Source organism: Oryx dammah, unplaced genomic scaffold, assembly GCF_014754425.2.
Source record: "Oryx dammah isolate SB20612 unplaced genomic scaffold, SCBI_Odam_1.1 HiC_scaffold_5, whole genome shotgun sequence".
NCBI lineage: Eukaryota > Metazoa > Chordata > Mammalia > Artiodactyla > Bovidae > Oryx > Oryx dammah.
In genome coordinates this window covers 9,230,232-9,245,568 of record NW_024070189.1, presented here as the reverse complement: position 1 = coordinate 9,245,568, position 15,337 = coordinate 9,230,232, and the positions used below count along the sequence as shown (strand labels likewise).

Below are 15,337 nucleotides of genomic sequence, written 5' to 3'. Positions count from 1 at the left end.
AAGAATGGTTCAGCTCCTTGAGGAATTATGCTAAAGAGATGGGAAAGGAAGAGATTATTTCAGAATACACAGGAGGATGGAGGAAAACTGGAGGAACACAGAGATGAAGGGCCTTCCTCTGCCACCACTCCTAGCAGCAGTGGATAAAACATGGCCACATGTGCACAGCAAACCCAGAGAAGGTGAGACCCTGGGGCTCCAAGATCCCCAGGAGGTGCTGAGAATGGAGATCCCTGGCCTAGGCAGACACCTCACTACCAATCTTGGTTCTGACTAACACTTTATTTTCTTGGGCTCCAAAATCACTGCAGATGGTGATTGCAGCCATAAAATTAGAAGATGCTTACTCCTTGGAAGAAAAGTTATGACCCAACTAGACAGTATATTAAAAAGCAGAGATGTTACTTTGCCCACAAAGGTCCATCTAGTCAAGGCTATGGTTTTTCCAGTGGTCATGTATGGATGTGAGAGTTGGACTATAAAGAACTGATGCTTTGGAACTGTGGTGTTGGAGAAGACTCTTGAGAGTCCCTTGGACTGCAAGGAGATCCAACCAGTCCATCCTAAAGGACATATGTCCTGAATTTTCACTGGAAGGACTGATGCTGAAGCTGAAACTCCAATACTTTGGCCACCTGATGTGAAGAACTGACTCATTTGAAAAGGCTCTGATGCTGGGAATGATTGAAGGTGGGAGGAGAAGGGGATGACAGAGGATGAGATGGTTGAATGGTATCTCCAACTCAATGGACATGAGTTTGAGTAAACTCCGGGAGTTGGTGACGGACAGGGAGTTCTGGCGTGCTGCAGTCCACGGGGTCACAAAGAGTCAGACACGACTGAGCAACTGAACTGACTGAACGGAATACTGAGTCAGTCACTCTCAAGATCAACCATGGGCTTCTAGCTATCAATGGCAAAAATAATAATCTGAAAAATAGAGGCAGTTTTGGGGCTCCAGGTAGGTATTCTGAATTCCCAGTGTTATCTGAAATGGCACACTTTATAGCCCCTAGGGATAGAATCTAATTAGAGACAACAATATACAGACTGAGCTCAGGTCTCTCTAGTTTGTCTCTGCAATGGTATCTGCTGCCTCATAAGGTTTTGCACCAGTGGCAGCAACAAGCCAGGGGTGAGGATTGCAAAGAAGTAGCTCTAAAATCCATGACTCTCCTGTCAGGCAATTCCACTAGGACCAGAATTAAGGTGATACTATTAAACTAAAAACAGTCACCATGTATTTTTCTTAATTGCCTCTGAAACACATATTTCTAAGAAACTTTTATCTGTGAAGAAAAACATCACTAGCTACTGGAGATAGCTAATTTAAATTTTGAATTATATTACCCTCATGGCAAAATATGTGAAGGAGAAGTAAAGGAGAAACGGTTGACTGCCATTCCAATTCTACCAAGATCAGCCTTTAGTTCCTCAAGTTGCCCACAGATTGAGCATCCTGGGAGAATCTCAAGAGGAAGAAAAACAGGAAGCATTCTATGCTGTGCATGTACAGGCCCCTAGACAGATGAAACACAGATCTCAGGAAACATTTCAATGAACTTCAGGGTTTTGCATCTTCTCATGTGTAGAAAAGGACTAAAGTCATTAACCTGAGATGTCTATTCTTTGTGATTAGAAGTAATATTTTGAGGTTTGACATGTGTTTTTCCTAGCAAAAAAAAAAAAAAAAATCCTATATATCCTGACTCCTCCCTTACCTCTTCGGAGCAGGTCCTCAGAACTCTGAGAGGCTGGTTTCCTGGGCTGTTTCCCTCAGTAAGGTCCCTGAATAAAACGTAATTCACAACTTTTACATTGTGCTTTTTACTTTTGTCAACAGATACGTCACATGGTAAAGTATGTGAACAAAATTTAAGCTAGTTCTATCCTTCTAATTTAAAAAAGCCCTCAACATAGTACATTATACATGTAAACTATCAATCTGACATTTTAGCTCATGCTTTATAAGGTAGATAATAGTTCAAACTCTAAAGACGTGACAGGTTTCCACAATATGAATCACCAGTCATACTGAGAATTAGAGGAAGGTTTCAGGTACATGCCCACAATAATTGATGCAAACTAACTGCAAAATGTTCTAATATAAATGTCAGTGTTCATTGTGGTATCTGACTGCAGCATCCATCCCCAGATATTAACTCTGCTTTTTTAGTTCTGCTTTTGCTTTTGATACAGATAGCCATAAAAGAATAAGAGTGAAAATTCAAAAATATTTCAGAAGAATAAGAATATTTTATTCGTGACCAAATTCTTAAGCTGTATAATTAAACTATATTTACACTTAGTCCATCTGAATTATAACAGAAATAATGGGATTCCTGCTGTACCGAATTACAGGATAATTTTTTTTTTCCTGAGAAGAAATAAGTTTTAATTTCTAAAGTAGAATTACAGAAGTACATTTCTCCCTCTTTACTCACTCCAATCAAAGAGCAGAAATTCTTCCCAATGATGACTGCTCCAACATGGGTTCTCCATGTTTTATATTAAGAGAGATATACTTTTCATGTATGCAAGAAAAGGCACATTTATATATTTACAGGATGATGGGAAAGGTAATTATTTAGGGCAGTAGTTCCTCATCTTGGACTCTAATAGGCAATAATGGAGAAACCAAAGCTATGTATAGTATTTTAGAAAAAATAATCCAAAAATATCACACTTCCTAATTTCAAACCCCATTATAGAGCTATAGCAATCAAAACAGTATGACATTGGTATAAAAACAGATATATAGGCCAATGGCACAGAACCATGAGCCCCAAGATAAACCCCTGCATGCGTGGTAGACTAATATTTGACAAGATCTCAGTGACTTCACTTTCACTTTTCACTTTCATGCATTGGAGAAGGAAATGGCAACCCACTCCAGTGTTCTTGCCTGGAGAAGCCCAGGGACAGAGGAGCCTGGTGGGCTGCCGTCTATGGGGTCGCACAGAGTTGGACACGACTGAAGCGACTTAGCAGCAGCAGCAGCAGCAAGAACACTCAGTGGAGTAAAGATAGCCTCCTGAAAAAAATGATCCTGGTAAAACTAAATAGCCATGTAAAAGAGAATGAAAATGAACCCCTATCTTACATCACTCACAAAACTTAACTCAAGATAGATTAAAGATAAATATAAAACCTTAAGCTATAAAGCTCCTAGAATAACACACAGGGGAAAATCTCCTCTTGGCAATGGTTTTATGGCTATGACATGAACAGCACAAGCAACGAAAGCAAAGGTAGATAAGTACAACTACATCAACTAAAAGTCTCTATACAGCAAACGAAGCAATCAACAAAACGAAGAGACAACCTACAAAATCAAATAGTGTGCGAATCTGACATCTGTTAAGATGCTAATATGCAAAATGTATAAGGAACTTATACAACTCAAAGGCCAAAAAAAAAATCAAACAATCCAATTAAAAAATGGCAAGACATTAATAGACATTTTTCCAAGAAGATATTTAAATGGCCAACAATTACATCAAAAGGTCACTAATTATCAGGGAAATGTAAATCAAAACAAAAATAAAATATCACCTCACACCCGTCAGAATGGCTATTATTAAAAAGACGAGATAGTGTTGATGAGGATGTGAAGAAAAGGAAGCCCTTGTGTGCTGTTGGTGGTGGGAATATAAATTAGTGTAGCTGCTTGAGAGAGTAACTAACTGTGGACCTCCTGTTTCTTGTTATTGTACAGCCTAAAGAATGGTTTTCACATTTTTTTTAATGGCTTAAAAGAAATCAAAAGAAGCAGATTTCGTGGCGCATGAAAAATATATTAAATTCAAATTTCAGTGTCCATAAACTTTTATTAGAACATAGCCATGCTCATTTGCTTATGTATTGTAAGCAAACCCAAAACTTTTACCCTCTAGAACTTGGCAGAGCAAGGTTACTGACCCCAGACCTTAGCAGATTGAACACCACTGGGAGGTAGGGGCTAGAACAGACAAGTAAGGCAGTGTAAGTAAATTCAAATAGCACAGGTGATATGATAAATTACTTGTTTGTTTGGGGGAAGAAAAATTGAAAAGAAAAAAAGCTTACATGAGAGTCTATGTAAAATGAAGCTTGGAAATTTCTACTAGGGGTTAGTGGAAGAGTGGTTCCAAGAGAAAGGGGCAAAGGTTTGTACTCAGAAATGCCAATGCTGGTGTTTACCAAAAGAAAGCAAAGTTCAAAAAAATAGTAGAAAAATATTTACCCATCACAGAGAAAATTATCAAAACATTAAATAAAATAAATGAGTGAGAAGTCTTGAAATATTTCACTCTTTTAGAAATACCAGGCTGCTCCTGAGATACATTGAAAACACTTTAGTTTGTTGTCATCCATATGTACAAAGAAGTTGCTATCTTCCTTATATTAATAATTTTCTGATTCTTCACATACTACCCCTGACCATTATGCATTTTGGAATCCAAAATGACCATATTTAATCAGTTCAGTTCACTTCAGTTGCTCAGTCGTGTCCGACTCTTTGCGATCCCAAGGACTGCAGCACACCAGCCAGGCTTCCCTGTCTTTCACTATCTCCCAGAGTTTTTGCAAACTCATGTCCATTGAGCTGGTGATGTCGTCCAACCATCTCATCCTCTGCCACTCCCTTCTCTTCCTGCCTTCAATCTTTCTCCTCCTTTCTTCAATCCTTTCAGGGTCTTTTCCAATGAATTTGGCTTTTCACATAGGGTGGCCAAAGTATTGGCATTTCAGCTTCAGCATCAGTCCTTCCTTCCAACGAATATTCAAGACTGATTTCCTTTAGGATGGACTGATTGGATCTTCTTGCAGTCCAAGGGACTCCCAAGAGTCTTCTCCAACACCACAGTTCAAAAGCATCAATTCTTTGGTGCTCAGCTTTCTTTATAGTCCAACTCTCACATCCACACATGATCACTGGAAAAACCATAGCTTTGACTAGACGGACCTTTGTTGGCAAAGTGATGTCTCTGCTTTCTAATACACTGTCTAGGTTTGTCTTAGTTTTTCTGCCAAGAAGCAAGTTTCTCTTCATTTCATGACAACAGTCACTGTCCACAGTGATTTTGGAGCCCAAGAAAATAAAATCTGTCACTGTTTCCCCATCTATTTGCCATGAAGTGATGGAACCGGATGCCATGATTTTAGTTTTCTGAATGTTGGGTTTTAAGCCAGCTTTTTCACTCTCCTTTCACTTTCATCAAGAGGCTTTTTAGTTCTTCTTCGCTTTTCTGCCATAAGGTTGGTGTCATCTGCATATCTGAGGTTACTGATATTTTTCCCAGAAATCTTGATTTCAGCTTGTGAGTCATCCAGCCCAGCGTTTCTCATGATGTACTCTGCATATAAGTTAAATAAGCAGGGTGACAATATACAGCCTTGACGTACCCCTTTCCTAATTTTGAACCAGTCCATTGTTCCATATACAGTTCTAAGTGTTGCACTTTGTCTTGCGTACGGTATTCTCAGGAGACAGGTAAAGTGATCTGGTATTCCCATCTCTAAGAATTTTTCACAGTTTGTTGTGATCCATATACAATCATAAATAATAAAATATTGTATGTTACACACATTTATATATATAAGTTGAAATTTGGCATTTTTGTTCATAATTTTATTTTTAAGACATTCATTTTGACAGCTCCACCTCAGTTTCACTGTTTAATAGCGATTAGTTCCCATTATAAAAATATCACATAATGCATTTATGTTATCTTACTGATTACACTTTTTATTGTTCCATTATTTCCTCATACAAACCATTACTTCTATGAACATTTCCTAGTATGTCTCTTTCTGAACATATGTAAGGGTTTTCTAAGATTTATGCTCCTAGGAATGGAAGTTTTGAGTTACATGGTATACACTTTCAATTTAGAACATAAAGCAGATAACTGTTCATAATGCTTCTACAGTTTTACACTTCCACCAGAGAAACTCTGTTTGCCCAAATCCTCAACAAGAGATCTTGTTATGTTTTTTAAGTTTTTAATTTTGATGCATACAAAATGACTCAATTTTCAATTATGATTTCTCAGGGTATATGCCCAGTAGTGGGATTCCTGGGTCATATGGTAGTTCTACAGTGGTTGTATCAGTTTACCTTCCCACCAACAGTGCAAGAGGATTCCTTTTAAGGAGATTTAATATTGTGAAGATGCCCATACTACCTAAAGCAATCTATAAATTTAATGCAATCCCTATCAGAATACCCATCATAATTTCCACAGAACTAGAACACACAATCCTAAAATTTATATGGAACCACAAAATTATCCAGAATAGCCAAAATCTTGAAAAAAAAAAAAAAAAACTAGAGGTATCATGTTCCCTGACTTCAGGCTATATCACAAAGATACAGTAATCAAAATCGTATGGGACTGACCCAAAACAGAAAGTACAATGGAACAGAATACAGAGCCCAGAAACAAGCCCAACACTTACAGCTAGTCTATGACAAAGGAGGCATGTCATATACAATGGATAAAAGATAGTCTCTTTGTAAGTGGTGCTGGGAAAACTTGCCATCAACACATAAAACAATAATATTCGAACATTTTCCCACACCATATACAAAAGTAAATTCAAATGAGTTAAAGACCTAAGTGTAAGCCTGAAAACAAAACAAACAAACAAAAAACTCCTAGAAGAGAACATGCAGAACACTCTCTGACATAAATCACAGCAGTACTCTTTCAAGTCTGTCTCCTGAGGCCAAAGGAACAGAAGCACAAATAAGCTAGTCTTACCTAAGTGAATATGAAAGGTTTTTCACAGCAAAGAAAACCATTGACAGCCTACCAAGTGAGATAAATACTTCCAAATGATATGGCCAATAAGGGGTTGATATCCAAAATGTACAATCATTGCATACAACTCAATACCAAAAAACCAAACAACCCAATCAAAAAATGGGCACAAGACCCGAATACACATCTTTTCCAAAGAAGACATGGATGGCCAAACAGCACATGAAAAGACGCTCAGTGTCACTAATCACCAGAGAGATGAAAACCGAAACCACAGTTAGATGTCACCTTGCATGTGTCAGAATGGCTATCATCAAAAAGTCTACAAAGAACAAATGCTGGTGAGGGTGTGGATAAATGGGAACTCTTAACACACTGTTAGAATGCAAAGGCGGGGCAGACCCTGGGAAGACAGTATGTTGGTTTCTCAGGAAAACTAAACATAGAACTACCTTGTAATTCAATAACTCTACTTTTTGATATATATCCAAAGGAAAAAAACAAAACAACAAATCACTAATTCAAAAAGATACCTTCACCCAGTATTCATAGCAGTACTATTTACAATAACCAAGATATGGAAGCAGGGGCTTCCCTGGTGGTCCAATGTTAAGACTCTGAGCTTCCAATGAAGGGGGCCCAGGCTCAATCCTTGGCCAGGGAACAAAGTCCTGAATGCCATAATAAATAAAAAATAAAATAACTATACTATTTTTTTAAATATAGAAGCAAACTAGGTTTGTATCAACAGATAAATGGATAAAGAATATGTGTATGTATGTACATACATATATACCATGAGGGATCACTCAGACCTAAAAAAGAATTCTGTCATTTGCAAAAACATGAATAGACCCAGAGAATATTATGCTTAGTGAAATAAGTCACAAAGAGAAAGGCAACTATTTTATGTTAGCACTTCTACGGGATTTGAAACAAACCAAACAAAATCTAAAGTCATAGAAAAAGGATCTGATTTGATCAGGGGCAATTAAGATGGTCCAGTCGTAAGATATAAAAGTACTGGAGATGTACACTGCATGATGAATATAGTGAACACTGTGTCACTGAGAGTTAAGAGGGAAGATCCTAAGAGTTCTCAGCATGAGGAAGAAACGTTGGCTCTTTCTTTGTTTTTCTTTCTTCCTTCCTCTTTCTTATCTGTATTAGATGACGAATGTGACTGCGGTAAACTTACTGTGGTAATCGCTACACCGTATGTGTGACCCAAGGCATCACGCTCTACCCCTTAACCTTACACAGTGGGTGCTGTGCCCAGCTGTGTCTGACTCTTTGTGATCCCCGGGACTATTGCCTGCCAGGCTCCTCTGGTCATGGAATTCTCCAGGCAAGAATGCTGGAATGGCTTTCCGTTTCCTACTGCAGGCCATCCCTTCTGTTTCCTGCCTTGGCAGGCAATTTCTTTACCACTGCGCCACTTGGAGCCCAACCTTATACAGTACTGTGTGTCAATTATATCTTAAAGCTGGGGGAAAAGGGGAATAAACTCTTAGTGCTTAAAAGGAAAACGTTCTGTTAACCAAAACTTGATACTCTTCTAACCTATATATGTAAGGTTAAATGCTAAATGTGAAATCAAGAAAGCATCAATCTAGTTTACATAAGAATCCAGAGAAGAAAAAGATTGAAGAGGCAGGATAGTCATAGGTATTAAGACTCAAGAGCACAAATAAACTCTTACCAATTCTAAAACATAAGCACTCTGCTGAAATACCAGGTATTGTTGTTTAGTCACTACGTTGTGTCCAACTCTTGTGATCCCCTGGACTGTAGCCTGCCAGGCTCCTCTGTCCATGGGATTTCCCAGGCACAAATACTGGAGGGCGCTGCCATTGCCTGCCTTCTGCAGGGATAGAAACTTGCCTCTTGCATCTCCTGTATTGGCAGGTGGCTCCTTTACCACTGCCCAATATTAAGCAGGCTTTGCTTAAAAATATCCCTTCAGGCAAAATCAAGCACCCAAAATAATTAGGCTGATGGAGAAAATACTGTGGAAGTGAACCATTCAAAAACCTATGCAACTTTGTAACCACAGTCCTAACAAAAATAATCACAATCTTAATGAATTTTAGCTTAGCTAAATCTCGGTAGCATTTTCACCCAGCACCACAGTCAATCAATTCTTTAAGCTTTAAGGCTGGGGCTCACCTCCCTCCTTTGAGAAGTAGTTCCTTGAGGGCACCAACTGTCAATAGAAAACAGTTTCATCAAAAATTTAAATTTAAAATCTGGTTTTTAAAAATGTCTTTGCAGCTTCTTCAACTGCAGTTGCAGCTTCACTGGATACAGTCACACTCTAGAAAGTGAACTGATCCCTGACGTCGTTAAAATACTGAAAACTGATCACAAAGAAAGGTATTTCAATAGGATCTTTAGCTGGCCTTTTTTCTTAAGACTAAGGTTTTCTCATTAACATTGAGAAGCTTCCACTGATTGTTTCAGTGACTTTGGGGTTATATTTTCTCTATCCATCCCCTGTGAACTAGTTTGCGGCATAGAAACACATGTTCTATTGTAGCAGAATATTATATGCAAATTGAAGTCTTAACACTACTCTCCAAATTGTTATAATCTTTACTATACTTTTACTATACTTATGCAAAAAATACATATATAGATATTTACACATAAACACAGAAACATACTACAAGTTCCTTCAAAATGGATCAGGATATTATTACCTTATCTCCTCATTGCATAAATTTTCAAATAACATTTTTAGACAATAGAATACTAAGAAAGAATATAAATACCCTGCAATTATTTACCTGTAATTCTAGGAAAACCTATACTGTACATTGGCGTTTAAAATCCTACATACATTAAAAACATAAGAGAAACACTTTATAAGAATGTACTTTATTATGAAAATACAAATCCCTACAGATTACATTTCTACTACTTTTGCAAACATCACATGTGATTTTCCTTTTCTGAATGTAGCACAGCAACAGATCTTGTAGAATCTTTAAAGGAAAAACTTCTGTTTTCACATTCTGATCCTCAGATATTCTACCATTCTGTTGGTTCAAACAGAGAACAGTCAAGTTTCACATAAAGGCAAGTTTATAGATTTTCAGAAATGCATGTTAAAGCTAGGTAGAAAAACGTATAGGAAGATATGAACACGCCCTGCTTCACATTTCCTTCTGCCAGCCAAGACCATGAATAGGGCCATGTCTGCCCTTACACACAGGGTCACTGACTAATATGAATAACAAAGGAGAAATTTTGTCAGTTGTCCATTCTCCCAAGAGAACAAAAGAAACATTGTAGAGAAGTTTCTGTTTCATAACAACTTTTTTTTTTAATAGTTGGAAAATTGCTATATAATTTGGATAGGTATTAAATCATGTATGAAATAATTATATCAACATTTTTCTATTGAAACACATTTAAGCTTAAGAAAAACTCCACAAATGGTTGGCACATTTTCTGCATTCAGATTTGAACATTTATTTAAGTGAAATGATTATGATTAATCATAAAATTAAATATAAAGACACAAATATGGATATCAACTGAGTATCAGTAGTCTTTACCAATAAAATTCAAGTCAAGATATTAAATAAAACAGAGAAGTATATGACCATATTGAATTTCATGTCTACTAATAGTAAAGAAGCGTGAAAATATGTATTGTAAACTGGCCAATTGACTGGATAAATTTTCTGAGAAAACCTTTCCATTACCAAATAAAGGAAAAATGTTAATTTTTAAATAGTTTGACATGTCTCCTTTTGGAAAGCAAATATGACTTTCATGTAAATATTTATTATACAAACTGGATTGGCACATCTAGTCTTATTTTGAAAATTATTTATAAATATGCACAGCCTAGATGAAAAGTAGCAAGAATAAACTATATGAAACCTAAATAATTCTACATAAAAAAGTGAAAGTGTTAGTTGCTCAGTTGTCTCTGACTTTTTGCGACCCCATGGAGTGTAGCCCTCCAGGCTCCTCTGTCCATGGAATTCTCTAGGCAACATTATTGGAGGGGTTGCCATTTCCTTCTCAAGGGGATGTTCCCAACCCAGGGATTGAACTGGGGTCTCATTTCTGGGAAAGATTGAGGGCAAGAGGAGAAGGGGATTTCAGAGGACGAGATGGTTGGATGGCATCACCAACTCAATGGACATGAGTTTGAGCAAGCTCCGGGAGATGGTGAAGGACAGGAAACCTGGCGTGCTGTATGCAGTCCACGGGGTCACAGAGTCAGACGTGATTTAGAGACTGAACAACAACTCCCTCATTGCAGGCAGATTCCTTACCATCTGAGCTACCAGGGAAGCCCAATCCTACATCACCAAAGACCAATAAGGAATATATAAGACGTCACTGCAGTCACAATTAACTTATGTGTATTTCTACTTCCGCTTCATCTTTTTCTTTCAAAGTATGACCTTTCTATTGAAAGTATTAACTATGTGTGATATCTTTTAAAAGTGCAAAACACAGACTATATTATTATTTTGTACTCAAAATAATAAAACTTATAAGATCACATGAACTTATTAAACATGTAGTTATATTAAATTATTTTAAATTTTACTAATATCCAATAATATCCCATTGATAGATTGACAAATGTGTAATTCTTACATAATGTTGATTCTTCTCTTTCATTTTTTTTAACTCTTGGATTCTTCACAACTGTAGGCAAGACATCACTATTTTCCTGTGGTAGATTTCCATATAGGCCCAATGCAACAGCATTGAAGAAAATAGTAGCTACTTTGCAAGTAAAACCTGAATTTGAAAGAAAAAAAAATACAGTCATCAGATGCATCAATTTATGTAGAGCAAAATGCTTATGAAAAGAAAGATATTTACCAAAGAAAAGGTGAACATATTTCATCTCTAAAGTTACCAATTTTCCAATTGTAGAATGTAATTAATGTCATAAATTTATATCAAGTTACTTAAAGGAAAATTTGTTTAAATGTTTGTAAAACCTTTTAGATTTCTTAAATGTATAGCCCAAGAAAAATGCAATAGTGTATTACTATTTCACAGAATGTATTAACTCTAAAACATAAAAATACATTTCTACTTTCAAAACTAATTATCAGTGGAAACTGGAACCTTTCAAAGGCACTTCATGCAACTTTACTCTTTTTGAAATATATATAATTTTCTAAATACCAACAGAAACATTTTAGAAAAACTAATTGACTATGTTTAAGTTTTTAAATTCATTTTCATTTTTCAAGTTTCATAAAAGTACAGGCATTATATCAAAGTACTTGAAATTTGGATGCAAATAACCCTGTTAAAGTAAAAATATTTTACAGCAACAATATCAATTATAGTGGTTTCAAAGATAAAATAGGAAACATTAGTGAGTCTATATCATTTTAATGATACATTTCAAACATTTATTTATAACAGCTGAACATGGCAAACAGCTTAAATATCCATTAATAAGAGCATGAATAAACTATAGCATATTCAAAAATGAAATGGTATTCAGAAATTTTTAAAAAGCACAAACTACTGCATAGAGTAACATGGATGAATCTCCCCAAAGTGTAATATTAAGCAAGACAGGTGAAATCTGCCCCGCCCCCAGCATATATTCTATTCCATCTGCATAATTTCTAGAACAGGCTAAGCCAACGTATTGTAGTAGAAATATGAAAAGGGTTTATCTGTGCAGAAGGAAAATTGACTCGAGAAGGGCATAGGATAAATTTCTATAGTTTTTTTGGATGCAGCTTGCACAGGGGCACCCAATTATCAAAGGCCATCACGTGGAACACCCAAGACCGTGCCATATGAACACCTATGTTAATTGTAGGCTAACTGAATCTTATTTTTTTAAAAAGAGTTCCACTTGATACATTTTTTCACAAACTAGTGTGACCAGCATCTGGATGAAGGAAACTAAGCATTGCCAACACACCAGAAACCCTTCTCATATTTCCTCAAAGTCACTGATGACAAAAGTTTAATTTTATTTGCTTTTGAAGAATATTTATAGCAGGTTAAAATTCTGTAAGTGGAGTCATAATTCATTTGTGTCTAGTTTCTTTCCTGCAACATTATGTTTATGTGATTCATATTTTATGAAGTTGTGTGCTTTTAAATTTCTGTTTCATAATATTCCATTGTTGATGTTATCACAATTTATCCATTCCATTGTTTTATGACTATATATATATATATATATATTTATTTATTTAGCTTCCAGCATCTGTTTAAGCCTCACATTTTAGATTAACTACTTAATATTATAAATGTGAATGCACAGCCTGATAACTGGGAATCTAAATGACACAGATTTACTCATTATTTATGTAAAAAAATTTTATATGCAACAGGAGCTTTTAGACTATAGAATCTGACCTTACAAACTAGCTTACGTATAAAACATAGTTACTCTTTACTCATCTGTCCTAACCTAGAAAGTGTTGCACCAATGCTTTTTAAGATGTTCATAAAACAGATGAGTTCTCAACACAAGCTTAACAAATCTGAAGCACCACCCTAGAAATACAAACCCATGAATAGAAAAATTGTTTTACCAGAAACAGGTTATGAGCAACTCTTACCAAAATAGTGCTGCAGGGAGTTACAGTGTTGGCCCAAAGAGGACACTGGCTTTTCATTAAGCTTTTTATTAATGGGTCTCAAATTCCGTGACAGATTTTTGGTCAAGTCGTTTTCTTTAAAAAGTACTGATTTTAAGAACTAATAACTTAAACTGCCACACACAAAACATATGGTCCACAAAGGTTCTCCTTTCCTTCTGAAGGTTTTACGATGCATTGTTATCATTAACCAGTCTTTTGCTATTAAACTTACATGGCCCATTGAGACAAACAGTTCTGAGACCGTTCTTCCACCACTGATTAAGGCTTGGGGTGGCAGGTATTGGGGATAACATTCGTCCAGCCTTCTGAGCGTTCTGGGCAGACTTGGTGACCTCGCCAGCTCTAGCTGCCTTCTGGCCCACTGCTTTGATGACACCCACAGCGACTGTCTGTCTCAGGTCACGCACAGCAAAACGGCCCAGGGGAGGAAGTCAGAGAAGCTCTCGACACACATGGGCTTGCCAGGAATCATATCAACAATGGCAGCATCGCCGGATTTCAAGGATTTAGGGCCATCTTCCAGCTTTTTCCAGAACAACGATCAATCTTCGCCTTCAGCTCAGCAAATTTGCAAGCAATGTGAGCTGTGTGACAGTCCAGCACAGGTGCATATCCAGCACTGGATGGTTCAAAATAATCAGCTGAGCTGTGAAGCCAGCGGCTTCCATTGGTGGGTCGTTTTTGCTGTCACCAGCCATGTTGCCATGATGAACATCTTTGACAGACACGTTCTTGACATGGAAGCCCACGTTGTCCCCAGGAAGGGCTTCACTCCGTGCTTCATGGTGCGTTTCTGAGGACTTCAGTCGTTACATCAACTGGAGCAAAGGTGACCACCATGCCAGGTCTGAGAACATCAGTCTCCATGTGAACCACAGGGACAGCACCAGTAACACCAGTTTTATAGACTTCCTGGAGGCGCAAACGCAAGGGTCTGTCAGTTGGGCCAGTTGGTGGCAGGATGCACTCCAGAGCTTCAAGCAGGGTGGTCCATGGGCACTCTGGACGGGTGCCATCCTTACAGGCGACTTTCCATCCCTTGAACCATGATGGCCTGTTAGCACTTGGCTCCGGCATGTTGTCACCATTCCAGGCAGAAATTGGCACAAAAGCTACTGTGTCGGGGCTGTGGCCAATTTTCTTAATGTAGGCACTGACTTCCTTAACAATCTCCTCGTATCTCTTCTGGCTGTAGGGTGGCTCCATGGAATCCATTTTCACTCCAACAATTAGTTGTTTCACACCCAGAGTGAAAGCCAGAAGGGCGTGCTCACGGGTCTGCCCACTCTAGGAGATGCCAGCTTCAAATTCACCAGCTCCAGCAGCAACAGTCAGGACAGCACAGTCAGCCTGGGAGGTGGCTATAACCACGTTTTTGATGAAGTTTCTGTGTCCGAGGACATCAGTGATGCTAACACACCACTTGCTGGTCTCAGATTTTCACAGGGAGAGAGAGCAATGGTGATACCATGCACGGTCAGCTTTCAGTTTGTCCAAGACCCAGGCGTACTTGAAGGAGCCCTCGGCAGCCTCCTTCTTGAACGTTTCCACTGTTTTCTTGTCGATCCCGCCGCATTTGTAGACCCGATGGCCAGTCATGGTAGACCTCCCTGAATCTATCTGCCCAATGAAGACACCACAGTGTTCATGGGGGTCTTTTCCTTTTCCATTTTTGGTTAGGTTTAATGGTGGTTTTCAAGACACTTGTGTCCTGGCGGCAAATCTGTTGTGAAAGAGTTTTACGACTCTTTGATTATCCACTTTTCTAAAGAGTTTTTTCCAGTGTTTTGTTCCCTTTTCTATTAAGTTATATATCCTTTATTTATTGTTGTTCTGTGGGAGTTTTTTTAAAAATGTCTTGCACATTAGTTTTTTCAGCTTTTTACTTTTTCCACTGTCTTCTAACATTGTGGTTGTCTTTTCTGTCTCTCAGTTGTTTCTTTGGGTGATCAAATTTTATTCATTTTA

General features: G+C 37.6%; 1 pseudogene; it reads right to left on the bottom strand.

Moving 5' to 3' along the window:
* Positions 1 to 13,377: 13,377 nt before the first annotated feature.
* LOC120863480 lies at positions 13,378 to 15,039 on the bottom strand (annotated as a pseudogene).
* Between the last annotated feature and the right edge of the window lie 298 nt (positions 15,040 to 15,337).